At 49.4% G+C, this 20,811-nt stretch overlaps 1 protein-coding gene across 2 annotated transcripts in view; it reads right to left on the bottom strand.

Annotated features, from left to right (window-relative positions):
- The window catches only part of vav1 (vav guanine nucleotide exchange factor 1), a 207,917-nt gene that overhangs the window by 186,229 nt on the left and 877 nt on the right, over nucleotides 1–20,811 (bottom strand). The gene's annotated exons all lie outside the window — the stretch shown is intronic.

Raw genomic sequence — 20,811 nt, 5'->3', positions numbered from 1 at the left:
TCACCTGCACCTCCACCCACATTATCTACTGCATCCGCTGCAGCCGGTGTGGCCTCCTCTATATTGGGGAGACAGGCCGCCTACTTGCGGAGCGATTCAGAGAGCACCTCTGGGCCACCCGGACGAACCAACCCAATCACCCTGTAGCACAGCATTTCAACTCCCCCTCCCACTCCACCGAGGATATGCAGGTCATTGGACTCATCCACCGCCAAACCACAACAACCCGACGGTCGGAGGAGGAGCGTCTTATCTTCCGACTGGGAACCCTCCAACCACAGGGGATGAACTTGGACTTCACCAGTTTCTTCATCCCCCCTCCCCCCACCTTGTCTCAGCCGAATCCCTCCAGCCCGGCACCGCCTTCCTGACCTGCAGTCTTCTTCTTGACCTCTCCGCCTCCATCCTACTCCGACCTATCACCCTCACCTTGACCTCTTTCCACCTATCACATTTCCAACGCCCCTCCTCCAAGTCCCTCCTCCCTACCTTTTATCTTCTCCTGCTGAACACTCTCTGCTCATTCCTGAAGAAGGGCATGTGCCCGAAACGTCGAATCTTCTGTTCCCTAGATGCTGCCTGACCTGCTGTGCTGTTCCAGCAATAAAGTTTCAGCTTTGATCTCCAGCGTCTGCAGACCTCACTTTCTCCACATACACTCCTCACACTCACAAACACACACAAGCTCCTCACACACACACAAACACCACAGAGACGCGCGCAAGCTCCTCACGCACACACACACACACAAACACACACACACACACAAACACACACACACACACATACATACACACACCCACATACATACGCACACAAACACACACCGACACACACACAAACACACACACCCACACACAAACACTCACACAAACACACACACACACCCACACACATACGCACACAACACACACAAACACACACACGCAAACACACACATACGCACACAACACACACACAACACACAGACAAACACACACACCCACACACATTCACACACAAACACACACACAAACACACCCACACACACACACACCCATACACACACAAACAACAAAATCTCGGTCACTACCCTGGCCAAAGTGCCAACAGCATTCACATTGAAACGTGGTGCCAGCACTCAACCCGTGGGTATGACAGTCAGAGATTTGTGGGGACCTCCCTAAATCCTTGTCCTGGTGGCATTATGTATCCAGTTATAAACCACAAACAGTTTTATTCATGTCGCCTCAACTCTGCCTCCTCCCAGACACGGCTAAGTGCTTTCAATCCCTACCTAAGACTGTCCTTGTCTCTTTGTTATTTATAGCAGTTGTTCATTACTGCTGTCTTCATATATAGCAGTTTGTCTTTGATGATTCTTTCAATCCAAGGACAGCTATTAAAGTTCTGAAGTTTGTAATTTCACAACAGAAAGCTTTGAAAACCACACATCGTGTCAATTTTAATCCAGGAATTAAAATTCCCGGCACACTTCCCATCTTCAATGCTTGGAATTCAATTCCGCCACCCTTCCCCCACAACTAGCCCAGAGGGAATTGCCAGCAAACAAAGACATGCACACTGGCTCAGTGGTTAACACTGCTACCCCACAGCGCCAGGGACCCGGGTTCGCTTCCACCCCCAGGCGACTGTCTGTGTGGAGTTTGCACATTCTCCCCGTGTCTGTGTGGGTTTCCTCCGGGTGCTCCAATTTCCTCTCACAGTTCAAAGGTGTGCAGGTTAGGGTGGATTGGCCATGAGAAATTGCTCATAGTGTCCAGGGATATGCAGGCTAGGTGGGTTAGCCATGAGGAATGCAGGGATAGGGAGGTGGGTTGCTCTTCAGAGGTGCGGCATGGACTCAATGGGCTGAATGGCCTGCTTCCACACTGTGAGGATTCTATGGCTCAGTAATAGCACGGAAATGCGTGTACAATGTGCTGGATCCTTATTCTGAGGTGTTCAAGACAAACTGGCCCAGGATGTATTAGCCATGGACTCTTGTGGTGCAGTGTTAGCATAAGGAGGCATATCTGAACAGATTGGTTTTTAAAAAGAGCATGAACACGTTCTGCTGGTTTTTCCTCAAGTCCTTTGTGGGATTTGACTTTCCCTGTGCTACAATACGTGGAGTTGAAATTCCGTGTACCAATATGTTTCCAATATTACAACATCAGAATCAGAGCACTGTCTGACTGTTGCCTGAAGCTGGTTTTCCACTTTAAGCTGTGCTATCAGGGTGCAGTGAGACCCAACTAGCTGTCTTCCTCACTTCCAGCACCTTTGCAGAAACAGCTTCTAAAAAAGACTTGCACACTGCCTTGCTCTGATTATGAGGAAACTGTTGACAGGGAGGAAGTGGGACTGAATCATTTTCAGTCTATACTGAGCTGGGGGACTGGTAGCTGTGAATTATCTAACAGTGTGCCAGACTACAGTATGACATAATTTGAAGAGAAGGCTGCTGAGCAATCTGCAAACTTGCTCTGAAACCTGGTACAGGCGTTTGCCAAAAACTTGGTTTCGGTTTTGCCGCTTGCATTCTGTGTCAGTGGCTCAGTGGCAATATGGAACTCTATGGCTTCATGACCCAGTGCAGAATCCAGGCTGACTTCAAGGCCTCTCTCTGGGGCCAGTGTAACCACTGCAAAGAAGATTCTGGATTAGTGGTGCTGGAAGAGCACAGCAATTCAGGCAGCATCCGAGGACAGGCAAAATCGACGTTTCGGGCAAAAGCCCTTCATCAGGAATAAAGGCAGAGAGCCTGAAGCGTGGAGAGATAAGCTAGAGGAGGGTGGGGGTGGGGAGAGAGTAGCATAGAGTACAATAGGTAGGTGGGGAAGGAGATGAAGGTGATAGGTCAGGGAAGGGAGGGTGGAGTGGATAGGTGGAAAAGGAGCTAGGCAGGTCGGACAAGTCCGGACAGGTCGAGTTACTGGAGGTTAGAAAATAGGATGAGGTGGGGGAAGGGGAAATGAGGAAACTGTTGAAATCCACATTGATGCCCTGGGGTTGAAGTGTTCCGAGGCGGAAGATGAGGCGTTCTTCCTCCAGGCGTCTGGTGGTGAGGGAGCGGCGGTGGAGGAGGCCCAGCACCTCCATATCCTCGGCAGAGTGGGAGGGGGAGTTGAAATGTTGAGCCACGGGGCGGTTTGGTTGATTGATGCAGGTGTCTCTGAGATGTTCCCTAAAGCGCTCTGCTAGGAGGCGCCCAGTCTCCCCAATGTAGAGGAGACCGCATCGGGAGCAACGGATGCAATAGATGATATTAGTGGATGTGCAGGTAAAACTTTGATGGATGTGGAAGGCTCCTTTAGGGCCTTGGATGGAGGTGAGGGAGGAGGTGTGGGCACAGGTTTTACAGTTCCTGCGGTGGCAGGGGAAAGTGCCAGGATGGGAGGGTGGGTCGTAGGGGGACGTGGACCTGACCAGGTAGTCACGGAGGGAACGGTCTTTGCGGAAGGCGGAGAGGGGTGGGGAGGGAAATATATCCCTGGTGGTGGGGTCTGTTTGGAGGTGGCGGAAATGTCGGCGGATGATTTGGTTTATGCGAAGGTTGGTAGGGTGGAAGGTGAGCACCAGGGGCGTTCTGTCCTTGTTGCGGTTGGAGGGGTTGGGTCTGAGGGCGGAGGTGCGGGATGTGGATGAGATGCGTTGGAGGGCATCTTTAACCACGTGGGAAGGGAAATTGCGGTCTCTAAAGAAGGAGGCCATCTGGTGTGTTCTATGGTGGAACCGCTCCTCCTGGGAGCAGATACGGCGGAGGCGGAGGAATTGGGAATACGGGATGGCATTTTTGCAAGAGGTAGGGTGGGAAGAGGTGTAATCCAGGTAGCTGTGGGAGTCGGTGGGTTTGTAGAAGATGTCAGTGTCAAGTCGGTCGTCACTGATGGAGATGGAGAGGTCCAGGAAGGGGAGGGAGGTGTCAGAGATGGTCCAGGTAAATTTAAGGTCAGGGTGGAATGTGTTGGTGAAGTTGATGAATTGCTCAACCTCCTCGCGGGAGCACGAGGTGGCGCCAATGCAGTCATCAATGTAGCGGAGGAAGAGGTGGGGAGTGGTGCCGGTGTAATTACGGAAGATCAACTGCTCTACGTAGCCAACAAAGAGACAGGCATAGCTGGGGCCCATACGTGTGCCCATGGCTACCCCTTTGGTCTGGAGGAAGTGGGAGGATTCAAAGGAGAAATTGTTAAGGGTGAGGACCAGTTCGGCCAAACGAATGAGAGTGTCGGTGGAGGGGTACTGTTGGGAACGTCTGGAGAGGAAAAAACGGAGGGCTTGGAGGCCCTGGTCATGGCGGATGGAGGTGTAGAGGGATTGGATATCCATGGTGAAGATGAGGCGTTGGGGGCCGGGGAATGTTGCTATGTTCTTGTGTGTCTATGTCTGCATATGCATGTGTGTATGTCTGCATGTGTGTGACCAGGTGAATGTACATACATGTGTGCATGTGTCCGTGTAAGGGGGCAGGAATGAAAGGGCTGGATATAAATCAGTTTTAATGAGGAACTCGATGATCATTTGATGTGTCCAGTTTGGGCAGTTTAATCAGGCCACAGACTGGAGGATGGGGACCCAGGGGGTTTCTGTCCCTGACCCAATTAAATCCCAGATGGGAACGCTTCCCATCCAACCCCCAATTGAGACATTTAAATGGGAAATCAGTTGCCTCTTAAGGACCCCATCCCTTTACCATTGGTATTAACCCCCACTCCCCAATACCCACCCAAGGAGTGTACAGGCTAGTTACATAGGCTTGCTCGTGGTCTCCTGGAGAAGTCCATCATCGAAAGAACCTCAGCCACATGTGAAGGTGCTCAGTCAAGATGGTCTTTACTGATTCATGATCCAACCCACCCCTCCTACAACACACAGCCTCCCGCCATATGTGTTGTGAAAACTACTCCGACAAGCTCATTGTTGGGGTAGACAGCTGCCACCAATCACCTTGCTCTATTGGGTCAAAGGGACTTTCTGATCAGCAGTGGTTCAGGGCTGAATGACTGGTGAGTCTAAACATTGGTGAGACATTTGTATCAATAGATACAACTTATAGTTGGTTGATCATGTGTAAGGACCTATGACTACCTGGAGCTGGAAATGACATATCTGATCTCACCTGGATCTCCATCTGGATTCCAGATCTCTCACCCAGGGACGTATGACCATCATCAGACTGGGAGGAGCCTGAAGCAGCCTTTGACATTAACCCTTTCAGAACCTTATACGACGCCTCCCTGTGTCACCCCCTGGCCTGGGATCCTGGGTGCTGAGTCTAACCCCATTCCCCTCAGTGGTGCTGCCTTTCCATAAAGCTTTCAGCTTCTTTCTGATTGGCCGAAAGGTGGACACAAACACTGGACTCCCTTCCCATCCCCCCCGCCCCATCAGGGTCCTGGATCCAGAAGAAGGCCCTCTGCCGTCCAGTTAAGTGCCTGAGTGGCAGTTAATTTCATCCAGCAGGCAGGACCCCCCTCACCTGCTTGAAATCCAGCCTGATGTGGGCCCGTGTGGAACAGATGGTCATGGATTTATGATTCCAAAGCTTTTCCTGTGATTTCTGATCCAATTGTAGACAGAACGGTTACGGCAAAAGACCATACCATTTGCGTTAAAGCTCCACATGAGCTTCCTCTAACCTTGCTTCATCTCACCCTGCAATGATCGGAACCAGCTAGATCTTATTGCCTACGTGCTCGCTGACTGGAGTTGCTAACCTGAACCTGTCAGGAAAGCCATGGCTGTCCAATCCGGGTTGTTCTGCTCTAACGTGCGTTTCATTAAAAACGTGAATTCACTGTCACGCGGCCGGCGATGTGGGAACGCTGTGTCTAACAAGTGAACTTTCAAACCGTGTGTTGGCTTTAACGCGATTCCGGCCCCATCAGTTTAAACGCTGCGGGCTCTTGGATGATTTTCTTTCAAGATCATATGAGAACTGAGCTATCGCAGAACCGACTGTATAAGCAGGAGTTTGGGACTTCCAGGGGACTGACTCCAAGCTGGCTGGCCTGAACCAGTGCATTCTGCACAAGTAAAGAAAGCGTGATTTGGTGACAGAATACCAGCCTTTGTGCAGTTATTTCGCCCGCTTGGCCTTTTACACCTTTCTCCCTTTTGAGGTTATCCAGCTTCCCCTTCAACACATCTCTGTTATTCACCTGAACCGTTCCCTGTGGTACCACACTCGTAGCAGCTCCTGGGTAGACATCTTTCTCCTGTGACCTTCCTATTGGATTTACTAGTGACCACCTGATATTTAAGGCCCCAGCCCTTGGCTGCCCCATAGTTACATCTCTCCTACTGACCCCCTTCATCAATCAAGGAGAGACAGTGGTGTAGTGGCGATGACACTAATGTTCAGGACACTGGGCTCAGTTCCGTGGTCAATGACAAGATCCGATTTCACTGAAAGGGGTTAGATCGCGATTTTGGAGGTTAAAAGGTATGGACAGGGAACTGGATGGTGAGCCGCGATCATATTAAATAACGGAGTAGGTTTGAAGGGCCGAATGTCTCCTATTTTCTTTATTTTAAAAATCTGTAATTAAAATCTAGTCTAATAATGCCCACTGTCAATTGTTGTAAAAACCCCATCTGGTTCACTAATATCCCCTAGGGAGGAAGAGCCAGCCGTTCTTACCCAGTCTGGCCTACATGTGACTCCAGACCCACACCAATGCGGTTGACTCTTAACTGCTCTCTGGGCAATAAATGCTGACTTGGCCTTTGATGTCCACACCCCATGACTTTTTTTTAAATTAAAGACTTTCGTCAGATTTCATCAACTTCTGTTTTTTTTTCTCTCGAGAGGGGATAAAACAGGCCCACTCTGGGTCAGCCTTGCTGTGGCATTATTTCATTTCAGGTGTCATCATTATAAATCTTTTTTTTTTACAATTTTTTTTTTACAATGCATCCATCTCCTCTTTTTGTAACATGGAGACAAGTACCAGCACTCAATATCTCAGTCTGCTCAAACCAAGGGTTTACACAGGTTTAACGTCAGCTTTTCAATTCTATCCTTCATCTTTGATCAAGGTTTATCGCCCCAATTATCTATCTTTGCCTTAAAGACACTCAACGAGGTAGTCTCAACCGCTTCCCTGGGCAGAGAATTCCACAGATTCACAACCCTCTGGGTGAAGACGTTCCTCCTCAGCTCAGTCCTTAACCTGCTCCCCCCCCCCCCCACTTATTTTGAGGCTATGCCCCCTCGTTCTAGTTCCATTCCCCCCAGTGGAATAAACCTCCCTGCTTCCACCTTATCTATTCCCTTCCTAATTTTATATGTTTCTGTGAGAATGCAACCCGCTCCCCCCGACCCCTCAACTCTTCTAAATTCCAATGTGTATAGTTCCAGTTCAGCCTCTCCTCACAATTCTGGACCAAGCTAGGAAACGTCCTCTGCACCCATTCCTAAAATGTCCGAAATGTTATGACCGAAACGTCGATTCTCCTGCTCCTTGGATGCTGCCTGACCTGCTGTGCTCTTCCAGCATCACACTCTCGACTCTGATGTCCAGCATCTGCAGTCCTCACTTTCACCCATCACCCCGTCCAGCACCACTGCATCCTTTCTCAAGTACGGAGACCAGATTTTTTTTTGATCAGTAAAAGGAATTAAGGGTGAGAGGGCGGGTAAGTGGAGCTGAGTCCATGAAAACGATCAGCCGTGATCTTATTGAATGGTGGAGCGGGCTCGAGGGGCCAGGCGGCCTACTCCTGCTCCTGGTTCTTAGGTTCTTATGTTCAATTAAGTCAATAGCCCCATTATGGCCCCAGCATGCGACCATTCTCGGATTTTAGAAAGTAACTCTTCTATTTATCTTGTCAAGGACTTGAGCTATAGGGAGAGTTTGAATAGGCTAGGGATGTTTTCCCTGGAGCGTCGGAGGCTGAAGGGTGACCTTATAGAGGTTTATAAAATCATGAGGCGCATGGATACGGTAAATAGACAAAGTCTTTTCCCTGGGATGGTGGAGTCCAGAACTAGAGGGCATAGGTTTAGGGTGAGAGGGGAAAGATTTAAAAGAGACCTAAGGGGCAACGTTTTCAGACAGAGGGTGGTACGTGTGTGGAATGAGCTGCCAGAGGAAGTGGTGGAGGCTGGTACAATTACAACATTTAAAAGGTATATGAATAGGAAGGGTTTAGAGGGATATAGGCCGGGTGCTGGCAAGTGGGACTAGATTGGGTTGGGATATCTGGTCGGCATGGATGGGTTGGACTGAAGGGTCTGTTTCCGTGCTGTACATCTCGATGACCTAAGACCTACACTGTCAGTGAGAGGTTTACGGCTCTGACAGAGAAAGTTGATCCTGGTCAGCTGTGTTTCAGTTTTATAATGGGGGATTGTGATGGGCCACTTAGCAATATGTGCCGTAGTTGGCTCATTATTAGTAATATGCTCAGAATGAGTCACTGACCAGCAGAACAGCCCAAACCAAACGTTGCGGTTTGTTAGCAAAGGGCAGCTTTGTTCTTTACGAGGTTCAATGTGAATTCCCACAACATGGGGGAGGGAGGTAACTGGCCCTGGGTATGGGGGACTGTTGGCTTTTAGATACCACACAGGAAGTCATGCATCTTCACCTCCTCAGTGAATATGAATTACAAGAGAGCAATGGGGGGGGGGGGGGGGGGGGGGTTACAGGGCAATGTTGCTCTTGACATCAGTCGTTGAAACCAAAACAAAAATTGCTGGAAAAACTCAGCGAGTCGGAGCAGAGAGCGAGAAAGCAGAGGTCGATGACTCTTCCTCCGAGCGGGACTTGAAATGTTAACTCTGCTTTCTCTCTGCACAGATGCTGCCAGACCTGCTGAGTTTCTCCAGCAATTTCTGTCTTTATTTCAGATTCCCAGTGTCTGCAGTTCTTTGTTTAACTTTATGATCCTTTCTGTCTGTCACTCTGATACTGACTAATACCAGTTTGTGGTGGGGGTAGTTCACTACCACCTCCCTCTGTCCCTGTCTTCATCTAAGAGCCTACGGGTTTACAATGGGAAAGTAAAACCACTAAAGTATGTTAAATAGAAAACTTGCCTTAAATTTAGTAGTTAGCACTGCTGCCTCACAGCACTAGGAACCCAGGTTCGATTCCAGCCTCGGGCAACTGTCTGTGTGGATTAGACTAGATTCCCTACAGTGTGGAAACAGGCCCTTTGGCCCAACAAGTCCACACCAACCCTCTGAAGAGTAACCCACCCAGACCTATTACCTTACCCTATATTTACCCCTGACTAATACACCTAACACCATGGGCAATTTAGCATGGCCAATTCACCTGGCCTGCACATGTGGGTGGCATGATGGCTCAGTGGTTAGCAATGCCTCACAGCACCAGGGTCCTGGGTTCAATTCCTGTCTGCCGGTGTGGAGTTTGCACATTTTCCCTGTGTTTGCGTGGGTTTCCTCCCACAATGCAAAGATGTGCAGGTCAGGTGAATTGGCCATGGGAAATTGCCCGTAGTGTTAGGTGCGTTAGTCAGGGGTAAATATAGGGTAGGGGAATGGGTCTGGGTGGGTTTCCCTTTGGAGGGGTGGTGTGGACTTGTTGGGCCGAAGGGCCTGTTTCCACACTGTAGAGAATCTAATCGAATCTAATCTTTGTGATTGTGGGAAGAAACCCACACAGACACAGGGCGAATGTGCAAACTCCACACAGACAGTCACCCAAAGCAGGAATGGAACCCTGGTCCCTGGTGCTGTAAGGCAGCAGTGCTAACCACTGAGCCAACACGCTGCCCCTGGAGTTTGCACATTCTCCCCGTATCTGTGTGGGTTTCCTCCGGGTGCTCCGGTTTCCTCCCACAGTCCAAAGATTTGCAGGTTAGGTGGCTTTAGCCATGGGAAATGCAGGCTTACTGGGATAGGGTAGGGGAGCGACTCTTCACTGGATTGGTGTGGACTCAATGGGCTGAACGGCCTGCTTCCACACTGTAGGGAGTCTATGATTCTAAACAAGATGCAGTTTATTGGCTGATCCACATTCATTGTGTGGATGTGATAGATTCCAAGGCACCGTCTCAGCCCACCCCACTCTCTTGGTTAATAATTATCCCAGAAGAGGAACAAAATCTGCCCAGTAGCATTTTACAGTTTGTGGAAATTTGATTCATGCAAATTTGCTGCCACTTTGCAACAATTATTGCAATTTTAGAAGGTGTCTCATTGCGTGGAGTTACCCCGTTGAAAACTGCTGTATAAATGCACAGCTTTGTAGTTCCCCACTCACTCAATGAGCCACAGCTGATCACCCAAGAGGAAGGCCATGCACTGAGACAGATAAATCCACATTTCCCGAGGTCGGGTTAGAACCAGGAGCAGGAGTAGACCGTCTGGCCCCTCGAGCCCGCTGCACCATTCAATACGATCACGGCTGATCTTTTCATGGACTCAGCTCCACTTACCCGCCCCCTCACCATAACCCTTAATTCCTTTACTGTTCAAAAAAAAATCATCTTAGCTTTAAAAACATTTGATGAGCAAGCCTCGTTTGCTTCCCAGGGAATTCCACAGATTCCCAACCCTTTGGGTGAAGACGTTTCTCCTCAGCTCAGTCCTAAACCTGCTCCCTTTAATTTTGACGCTATGCCCCCTAGTTCTAGTTCCACCCCCCCTCCCCCAGTGGAAACGTCCTCCCTACTTCTATCTTATCTAATACTTTCATAACTTAGTATGCTTCTATAAGATACCCCCTCCCTATTCTTCTAAATTCCAATGAATATAATCCCAGTCTACTCAGTCTCTCCTCATAAGCCAACCCCCCCTCAACTCTGGAACCAACCTGGTGAACCTCCTCTGCACCCCCTCCAGTGCCAGTCCATCCTTTCCCAAGTAAGGAGACCAAAGCTGCACCCAGTATTCCAGGGTTGGACTTGAGCTCACAGCTCAGTGCAATTGGAATTGAATGAATCCCGAAGAAAGTGACTTACAAGAATCATAACACCCTCATTCAGTCAGCCCCTTGTTAAGAATAAGTTCATCAAAGACTTCTTTATTGCTTCTATTTTTGGGATGGCTGTTGTTACTCATTCTATGAACTCTGGAGAGGATCCAAGAGGTGGCATTTAATCTCAACTCCAACTTCCAGCACCTTTCACCCTGAGGCAATCGTTTAAGATTCTCAGTTTTACCGAAACCACAGCCTGTCAGAACTTCCTCTGAGAGCCCGGAGTTCATGGTATTCAGATCCAGGGCCGCTGCAGCTTCTCCAACTCCAGAGCTTACAACAACAGCTCTGATTGGTGTAGCACTTTTATAAAGTTCACAAGAAGCTTGTGCAGCTGAAGACATCCAGGGCCCTGAGTTATGTCCAGGTGTGTTCCAGCAGGTTGTGGTCCCCGAAGTGGATTCGAAGGGACGGCTTTAAGAAGGGGGAAGGAAGAGATTCAGGGAGGCAACAGGGTGACCAGAACTGGACACTGTTCTCCAGAAGAGGCCTCACCAATGTCCTGTACAACCTCAACATGGCATCCCAACTCCTACACTCAGAGGCAAGCGTGCTAAATGCCTTCTTAACCACCCCGCCTACCAGTGATGCAAACTTCAAAGAATTAGGTACCTGAACCCTTAGGTCTCTCTCTGATGGGGATGACAATGGTGCATTGAGAAAAGGGTGGATGTGCAAGGGGGGGGGTAGAGTCGGAAACCCCATATCCCACATCTTCAGACTCCCAGCGTTACTCCCTCACCAGTAACCAGGTTCACTTTACTGTCATCGTAAACCTGACCCACTTCTTCATGATTTCTTGCTATTTTCTTCCATGACTCGTCATAACCTTGCTGGTGGCTCCCTACAACCCACCCCGGCATTTCAGTCTGATCGACTCGATTACACAGATCCTGTCAGTATCTTGAGTTTTATTTTGAGAAGGGTTGACTGTTATAGTCCCTCATGCAAATACAATGAACTTATGTTGGTGGAACATGAATAAGTTCCTCAATTCTTGCAAGGAACAAGTTCTGTTCCAGATTGTCCCCCCCCCTGTATGTTTCACTTTCATTTAGGATCTCAACTTCTGTAATCACAGCGTGAGGCACCATTTGAGGTTAAATAATTTGCCACGATGCCATGCCATTGCTGCTACTGTTCATAGTCAGTGCTGCCAGGGATGCCGTCATCATGGTAATCCATACCCCTCTGTCTAGTACTCCTGTTAATGTATGTTCATTGTACTAGTCACGTGAAGGATAAACACGTGACGGCTCAGTGGGTAGCACTGCTGCCTCACAGCACCAAGGACCCAGGGACTTGGGCGTCTGTCCATGTGGAGTTCGCACATTCTCCCCGTGTCTGCGTGAGTTTCCTCCGGGTGCTCCAGTTTCCTCCCACAGTCCAAAGATGTGCAGGTTAGGGTGGTTTGGCCGTGCTAAATTGTCCAGGGAGGTGCAGGTTAAGAGGGTTAGCCATGGGAAATGCAGGGTTACAGTGGGATGCTGTTCACAATTTGAACTTGATGGACCAAATGACCTGCTTCCACACTGGAGGGACTCTTTGATTCTAACTGTCTTCAGCAGGCATTTCTGGTGCCAGTGGCAGTGTCCCAGCCTCTGAGCTGGGTTCAAGTCTGACCTTCTCCAGAAGGTGTGTCTTGACATCTCTGAACAGGTTGGTTGCTAGCTATCTCTCTGTTTTAAATTGACTGGTGGGATGTGGGTATCACTGGCTGGGCCAGCATTTATTGCCCTTGAATTCAGTAGCTTGCTTGGCCATTTCAGAAGGCGGACGTGAGTCACCCCCGTTGCTGTGTGTCTGGAGTCACATGTAGGCCAGACCAGGTATGGATGGTGGATTTGCTTCCCTTGAAAGTCATTACTGAGACCAATGGCGACTTTCCCCCCCAACAATAGCTATTCAGTCGATTATTAATTCCAGATTTTTAACATTTTTGATTCCTTTCTGATTAAAAATCCATCAGCCCAGGATATACTGAATGATCCAGCCTGGACAGACCTTAAGAGTTCCACAGGTTCACTATCTTCTGAGAGATGAAAGACCTCCTCAACTATCAAGAAAAGAGTTTGTGATTTGGATTCTCCATTGGGATCCAGTTAACAACATCACAGCAATGTCTACTGGGGACTTGTTTCATCGTCCTCAAAGCCTGTGTACAATCCCTTCCCATCTAACAGACCAAAATAGTAACCTGCACTCTTATAGCACTTTTCACTTGACCCAAAGGGGCCTCACAAGAATATAATCAGATCAATCACAACACCATGTGTCAGGCATAAGAAGCATCGTCCAGGGTGCTGGGGGGTTGGGGTTTAAGAAGGGTTCAGACAATGGCGACAATGCTGGGAAGATTCAAATCAGGGATCCACGTGAGGCCAGAATTGAAGGACCGTGGAGATTTCGTAAAGTTATGGGACCAGGGAATGGAAGTTTCACAGCAGAGTGAGACACGATTATACCTCTGTTACAAGATGACAGGGTGACCCTCAGGATGACTGAGAGTCAGAGAGACGTACAGCACGGAAACAGACCCTTCGGTCCAACTCATCCACACCGACCAGATATCCTAAATTAATCCAGTCCCATTTGCCACCACTTGGCCCATATCTCCCTAAACCCTTCCTATTCATATACCCATCGAGATGCCTTTTAAATATTGCTGTTGTACCAGACTCCATCACTTCCTCTGGCAGCTCATTCCATACACGTACCACCCTCTGCGTGAAAAGGTTGCCCCTCAGAACCCTTTTATATCTTTCCCCTCTCACTTTAAACTCATACCCTCTAGCTTTGGACTCCCCTACCCTGCGGAAAAGACCTTGTCTATTTATCCTATCCATGCCCCTCGCGATTTTGTAAACCTCTATAAGGTCACCCCTCAGCCTCCGACGCTCCAGGGAAAACAGCCCCAGCCTGTTCAGCCTCTCCCTGTAGCTCAAACCCTCTAACCCTGGCAACATCCTTGTAAATCTTTTTCTGAACCCTTTCAAATTTCCCGACATCGTTCCGATAGCGACCTCTCTTTTCCATAACCCTCGCAGTTGGAAGTGTGATTGCCAGACTCCGCACTGACACGGACAGTGTTGCAATGTGTTCACCAGCACAAGCCTGTTGAGACAGTCAACATAGTATTTACATCCCGTTCCTAAAGAGCGATGTTTCATCAGCAGAACACTGGTTGTGCTGGTGACAGGTCGGAAGCCAGCAATTCTCCCCATATAAAAGACGGAGGCGGGTGAGCTGTGTTGAAAGGGACATGCAACGAGAGGTCTAGAAGTTTGGAAAAGTTTGCATATCTCACTCTTCAACAAACCCACACATGTCCAGTTGGTGTTTGACTGAGTTAGTGGTCCCTATTGTCCTTCTAAAGGTAAGAATCAAAGTCTTTCTAATCCCCCCTACTATTGCTGCCTCGTAGGTTTTAAAAAGTGCTTCATTTATATGTGACCTGTCACATTCCCAGGACACGTCAAGTTGCTTGACCAGAGATGAAATGTAGTGCAGGAAACATAGCAGCCAATCTTTGCATGGCAAAGTCAGAAGGCAGACGACACACCGGTTATAGTCCAACCGTGTTCCGAAAGCTTGCGTTTTCAAACGAACCGGTTGGAGCCCAAGCCGGTGTTGTGTGGCTTCTGACTTTGCCCAGCCCAGTCCAACACGGGCACCTCCACATCAAAACAACAACATTCAGCAGTCAGACCATCTGGTTGTGGTGCCTCTGAGCCAGGAGACATGAGTTCAAGTCTCAACCGTTCCAGAGATTTGTCATAACACCTCGGAATGGGTGGCTTAGAAAATATCTGAGGGGTGAGCACTGGCCTGGATTCTGGGAGAGTGCAGGGGGACGAGCTGAGAATAGTTCACAGGTCAGCGCAACATCGAGGGCCGAACGGCCAGTTCTGCGCTGTATTGTTCTATGATTCCACCAACAACTTCCCTTCAAACAACACAGCACCATCATTTACATCCAACTGGAAGGCCAGGATGAATCTCAGTTTGAGCACAGCACCCCCTGACAGTGTAGCACTCCCTCAATAGTGCACTGAGACTAACTTCCTCGATTTCTACACTTAGGTTCCCTGGGGTAGGACTCAAGCCCACGGCCTGTGGAACATGAAGTGAGGGTGATACCCGACTGACCCACTCCCATGCCCCCCCCATCACTGCAGCAAAACGGGAAGGTATCCAAGGCTAACCAAGAAACGCAACTGACCAGAAAGACCATCGCATGTTCCCTTTTAATACAGCCCATCAGCTTTCCTCTTTTGTATGGGGAGGATTCCAAACCATTTTCTCTCGAGCACCAGCCCCAGGACACAGGAATGAAGAGGGAATTCCTAATGGACCCCAGAGGAAGGGGGCAGTAGGATTTGACTGCCATCTGGGCCATAAGCCAATTGGATTTCTTGCTCTCTGCCATCTCCCTCCCATTCTCTGGACACGGATGCGGCCTGTTTCTCCAGCAGGAATGTCGTAATGTCCCCATTCCTGGTTCTCTTCAGGGGCGATGATGAGAAACCGGCTACTTAAAGAATCCCTGCCGTATGGAGACAGGCCATTCGGCCTGTCAAGTGCAAACCGAGCCTCTAAAGAGCATCCCACCCAAACCCTGTAACCCTGCATTTCCCACGGCTAATCCAACTAACCTGCACCTCCCTGGACACTTAACTTAACACCACCAATCCACCCTAACTTGTCTATCTTTGGACTGTGGGAGGAAACCCACGCAGACACGGGGAGAATGTGCAAACTCCACACAGACAGTCGCCCCGAAGCTGGAATCGAACCCAAGTCCCTGACGCTGTGAGGCAGCAGTGTTTCTCTCTGTCACTGTGCTGCCTGTTTGAAGGATTTGGGTGGCCACCCAGAACCCAGGAAGATCCATACATTCCAGGACAGTCTGAGGCTGCTGGATTTGGGAGATTGGCCATTGGACACACATTTTGTACGGTACACCATACCGTACAAACCCCAACAGGGACCATCGATCTGACATGTGCTGTTTCAATATCCCAGAACAGTGTTCAACATTCAGACCAACCTTCCCATGTCTGAAACTCCAGTCCACACTTCCTTTTACCATCCTGTGTCCCCACAGGGAACACAGCCTCACCACATCACTGTCCTTCCTATGAAATATCACAGTTCACAAACTGGTTAATGCATAGGTGTGAGCAACAGTGTAAGGGTGGCACAGTGGTTGGAACTGCTGCCTCACACCACCAGGGACCTGAGTTTGATCCCACTCTCAGGCGACTGTCTGTGTGGAGTTTGCACGTTCTCCCTCTGTCTGCGTAGGTTTCCTCCCACAATCCAAGGATTAGGTGAATTAGCCATGGGAAATTGTCCCATGGTGGTCAAGGGTGTGCAGGTTAGGTGCAATAGGAGAAATGTAAAGTAATGGGGAAGGGGTTTGGGTGGGATACTCTTCAGAGGGTCGGTGTAGATTTGTTGGGCCAAAGGGCCTGTTTCCACACTGTAGGGATTCTATGATACAGTTGACTCATTGGCTGGTCCCAGCAGCTTGGCACCACCTAAACCAACAGCATGGGTTCAATTCCCACACCAGCTGAGGTTACCATGTTTCAACACAGCTCATCCACTTCCCTCTTTTGTACAGGGAGACTTCCAAACCGCAGTGTCTCAGTGGTTAGCCCTGCTGCCTTGCAGCACCAGGGACCCTGGTTGGCTTCCAGCCTTGGGCTACAGTCTGGGTGGAGTTTACACGTTCTCCACGGGTCTGCTCTGGTTTCCTTCCACAACCACCAAGATGTGCAGGTGAGGGTAGATCGGCCATGCTAAATAGCCCTTTTTGTGCTGGGTGGGTCAGCCATGGGAACGTGGGGTTACAGGGATAGGATGGGTGGGTCAGTCTGGGTGGCCTGCGCTTCGGAGGGTTGGTGTAGACTTGATGGGCTGAATGACCTGCTTCCACAGCCGTAGGTAATTCTACGATTCCCAGCCTCTCTCCTTGCCCGACCCTCAGGTTAAACCACCACCAATCATCTCTCCCTCCTGAGGGAAAATGCTCTGGCACTATAGTGACTGATATTTCTTCACCATATCTTAATACCTAGTATTTTGCACTGGGGTATGTGAGATACAAAGGGCTTGCCAATGGTGAGTTACTGCGTGCTGAACTCCAGAGAGGTACCTTGCCTTGTCCTTTAATGAGGTGCACAATAAAGTTACGCAACAACAAGATCCATGAGGAAGTCATATATTGTTCAAGGTTACAACAATAAAGCTATGATCCCATTTAAAATCATTCAGCTCAGTGAGTGCTTCAGTAAGTGCCAGGGGTATCCTCACCCAGGTCAGGCCCCCTCCAATCCCCTTAAAGCTACAGGGACAAAAGTAACAGAGAGCCATAGATGAACATGCTGTGAAAATTTGTCTTCTTAGATTAGATTACATTACATTACAGTGTGGAAACAGGCCATTCGGCCCAACAAGTCCGAAGCGCAACCCACCCATACCCCTACATTTACCCCTTACCTAAACACTATGGGCATGTTAGTATACGCACGCTTGTGGGGCCACACGCACCAGCCGGTTTCGTAACAGTTTCTACCCTACTGTTGTTAGAATACTGAATGGACTCACAAACTCTCAACATTCACCTGTACCTGTGTCTTCTCTCACATGTCAGTATAATCTCGTACAAGTTACAAATGCCTTGGGGTTTGTTTGCTAGTTGGAATCAAACTCCACTGTTTGTTTCTTCATACGCTACTGCACAGAAGCCAGCTGTGTTAGTGCACGTCAAGATATTTTTATGAATACTTTTGCAATTAAAAAAAAAGTGTAGATTGGTGTGCCCCTGCTAGTTCCCTGCTCTTGCATATGTTGTTACAATGAGCCCTGACAGACCCCATTCTCCCTGCACTACTGCAAAAGGCGATCCGTTACCCGTTCAAGAAAGCATGATATCCCTCCTGTCGCAAAGCTCCCACCTACCAGGCCCCGCTGTCAAGGAAAGGCCGCCAGCGTTCTCAAAGATCCATCCCACCCTGGCAATGTTTTTCTACAACCTCTACCATCGGGGAGAAGGTACAGAAGCCTGAACGTACGCACCAGCCGGTTTCAAAACAGTTCCGACCCTACTGTTGTTAGGATACTGAATGGACTCTCAAACTCTCAACATTCACCTGTACCTGTGTTTTGTTTTTGCCGCTGTTTACCTATTATTTACTTACCTATGCTACTTAACTCTGTGACCTGCCTGTATCGCTCGCAAGACAAAGCTTTTCACTGTGCCCCGGTACACGTGACAATAAATTCAATTCAATTCCATTCCTATGATTGGACCACACCGACAAAATGTCCATTCACACACACCCCATTTCCCTGACACTTGGCCCACGCGCTTCTAAGCTTTCCAATCCCTGTCACTATTCCCGGGAACTCCAGGGAACTCTGTGTGTAAGGGTCCCGCCAGCAGGTTTTCCCACCTAATCCCTCCACAGTCACCGCCCTCTCTCTCTGTGGGAGACAGATTGCTCAGAAATCACAGGATGTGGGACAGAGTATCACGGAGCCAGGCTCAGTCAGCACTTTTCCCAGAGGTTGGGGGGAGAAGGAAGTGGGGTTTAGTTGACGGAAATCTCCTGTCTGTCCACCAGCCCCACACTCTCCCATATAACCCCCTTCAAATCGGACTTTCAGCTCCCCCACAAAACCGGGCTCGGGTCTCTCCTCCCTTCATCCTGACCAAGCCCAGATTGGAAGGAGCCATTCTGGGTCTGCATGGCAGCCCACCCTCTCTCTCTTTTTTTTAAAAATCCCCAGCCCCGTCCCTTCACCCTGGGCTCCCATCCTGATAATTCTCATATCCTCTGTTTGCAAAACCCTCCACAGCCTCACCCGCCCTCTCTCCCTCCCCCGACCCCTTTCCCCATCCATCTATCATCCTGCAACTTTCCCGAGTTGTGGGATCTCTGCATGCTTCCTACTCTGGCCCCCGGGCACCTCTGTCGGATTTATCAAATCCAGCACAGGCTCGATAGGCCCTGGGCTCTGAATCTCTCTTTCATAAACATCACAGTCTCTCCCTATCTCTCTCTCTCTCTCTATCTCTCTCTCTCTTTCTGTCTCTCTCTATCTCTCTCTCTCTCTTTTTCTGTCTCTCTCCCTCTCTCTCTCTCTGTCTCTCTCTATCTCTCTCTCTCTTTCTGTCTCTCTCTGTCTCTCTCTTTCTGTCTCTCTCTATCTCTCTCTCTCTCTGTCTTTGAGACTCTCCATCAAGTCTTCGCGTGTGGTTCAATTTCACATTTTGATTGACAATCACCCCAGTGAAGCACTTGGGATGCTTCACCATTATCAAAAGACGCTATACAAATGCAGATTGTTACCATTTGTGTCCTCAGTCAGGGAGTGGCCAGGGGTTGGAGCAGACGTTAACAAGTCTCAGCCTGACACAGGAAGACAGAGTGGACAGAGCTGCAGCTAATGATAATTGTGGACGCGTGTGTATTTGTGTGTGTGTGCGCGTGTATATACAAGTGAGTGAGAGTGTTGGCTGTGTATGTGTGTGTGCATTTGTGTGTTTATGCATTCATGTATGTGTGCATGTGTGTCTGTGCATGTGTGCATGTCTGTGTGTGCCCGTGCATGTGTGCATGTCCGTGCATGTGTGTGTGTGTCTGTGCGTGTGTATGAGTGTGCGTGCGTGAGTGTATGTGTGTGTGTGCGCGGGTGTGTGTGTGCGCGGGTGTGTGTGCGCGCGGGTGTTTATGTGCGCGGGTGTGTGTGTGCGCGGGTGTGTGTGTGCGCGGGTGTGTGTGTGCGCGGGTGTGTGTGTATGAGAGAGCGAGAGAGAGAGAGAGAGAGAGAGAGGCCTGGATAGGTGATTACTACTGCAGTGGAATAGCCTGCTCTCTGTGAAGAAGAAGGGCCATTTTGAGAAGAGAGTCAAAGCATTTGAGGGAACTGAGTGAGATCGGTAAAAAGCAAACACACAACCCCGACAGAGAAAGAATTGTGTGATGATGGATAAAGGGGCTAAAGTTGGTGGAAGCTCACCTCAGTTCACAATCCTTTCCTGGATTGAAATAGAAGCCACCTTCAAGGAGAAAGACAAAATCACCTCACAGGAAATGCCATGGTGTGTGAAAGGACAACCCTCGATGTAGAGATTTCTTTCGGGAACCTGTCCCTATCTCAACCAGGACAAAATATGGATTCCTGGTGGGCTGGGAGATCCTCAGCTCTCACCTGTGGGGTGGTGGCTCAGTGGTTAGCACTGCTGCCTCACAGCACCAGGGACCCGGGTTTGATCTCACCCTCGGGCGACTGTCTGCGTGCAGTTTGTACATTCTCCCCGGGTCTGTGTGGGTTTGCTCCGGTTCCCTCCCACCGTCCAAAGATGTGCAGGTTAGGACGGATTGGCCATGGGAAATTGCCCTTAGTATTTAGGGATGTGCAGGCTAGGTGGGTTAGCCACGGGGAAGTGCAGGGTTACAGGGGTGGGATGGGACAGTGTGGGATGCTCTCCAGAGGGTCAATGTGAACTCAATGGGCCAAATGGCCTGTTTCCACACTGTAGGGATGTTTTTGTCCTCCCTAGCCCCACACCCAGCCTTCAGTACTGAGCATAGGGAACTCAGTGAGGACTGACTATCGTGGGCTGGTCAGTGACTGCACTCTTATATGCTCTCTGTCTATTGTTAAAGGGATAGCACTGAGGCCATTCAGAGTAGGCGCAATGAACACCCTGGCCCCTGAGCAGCAATGGAAAGGGTTAAACCTCTGAGTGCAGATGGTAAAGACAAAAGGCTTGTATTCCCCTGAGTGCAGAGGTGATCTAATTGCAGTGCTCAAGTTAATGAAAGAATTCAGTACAGAGAAACAACTTCCTCTA

Source organism: Chiloscyllium plagiosum, unplaced genomic scaffold, assembly GCF_037043375.1.
Source record: "Chiloscyllium plagiosum isolate Xiang-an unplaced genomic scaffold, Cpla_swu_hap1 HiC_scaffold_45, whole genome shotgun sequence".
NCBI lineage: Eukaryota > Metazoa > Chordata > Chondrichthyes > Orectolobiformes > Hemiscylliidae > Chiloscyllium > Chiloscyllium plagiosum.
The sequence above is the reverse complement of the archived record's forward strand: the minus strand, read 5'-3'. Positions and strand labels throughout refer to the sequence as shown.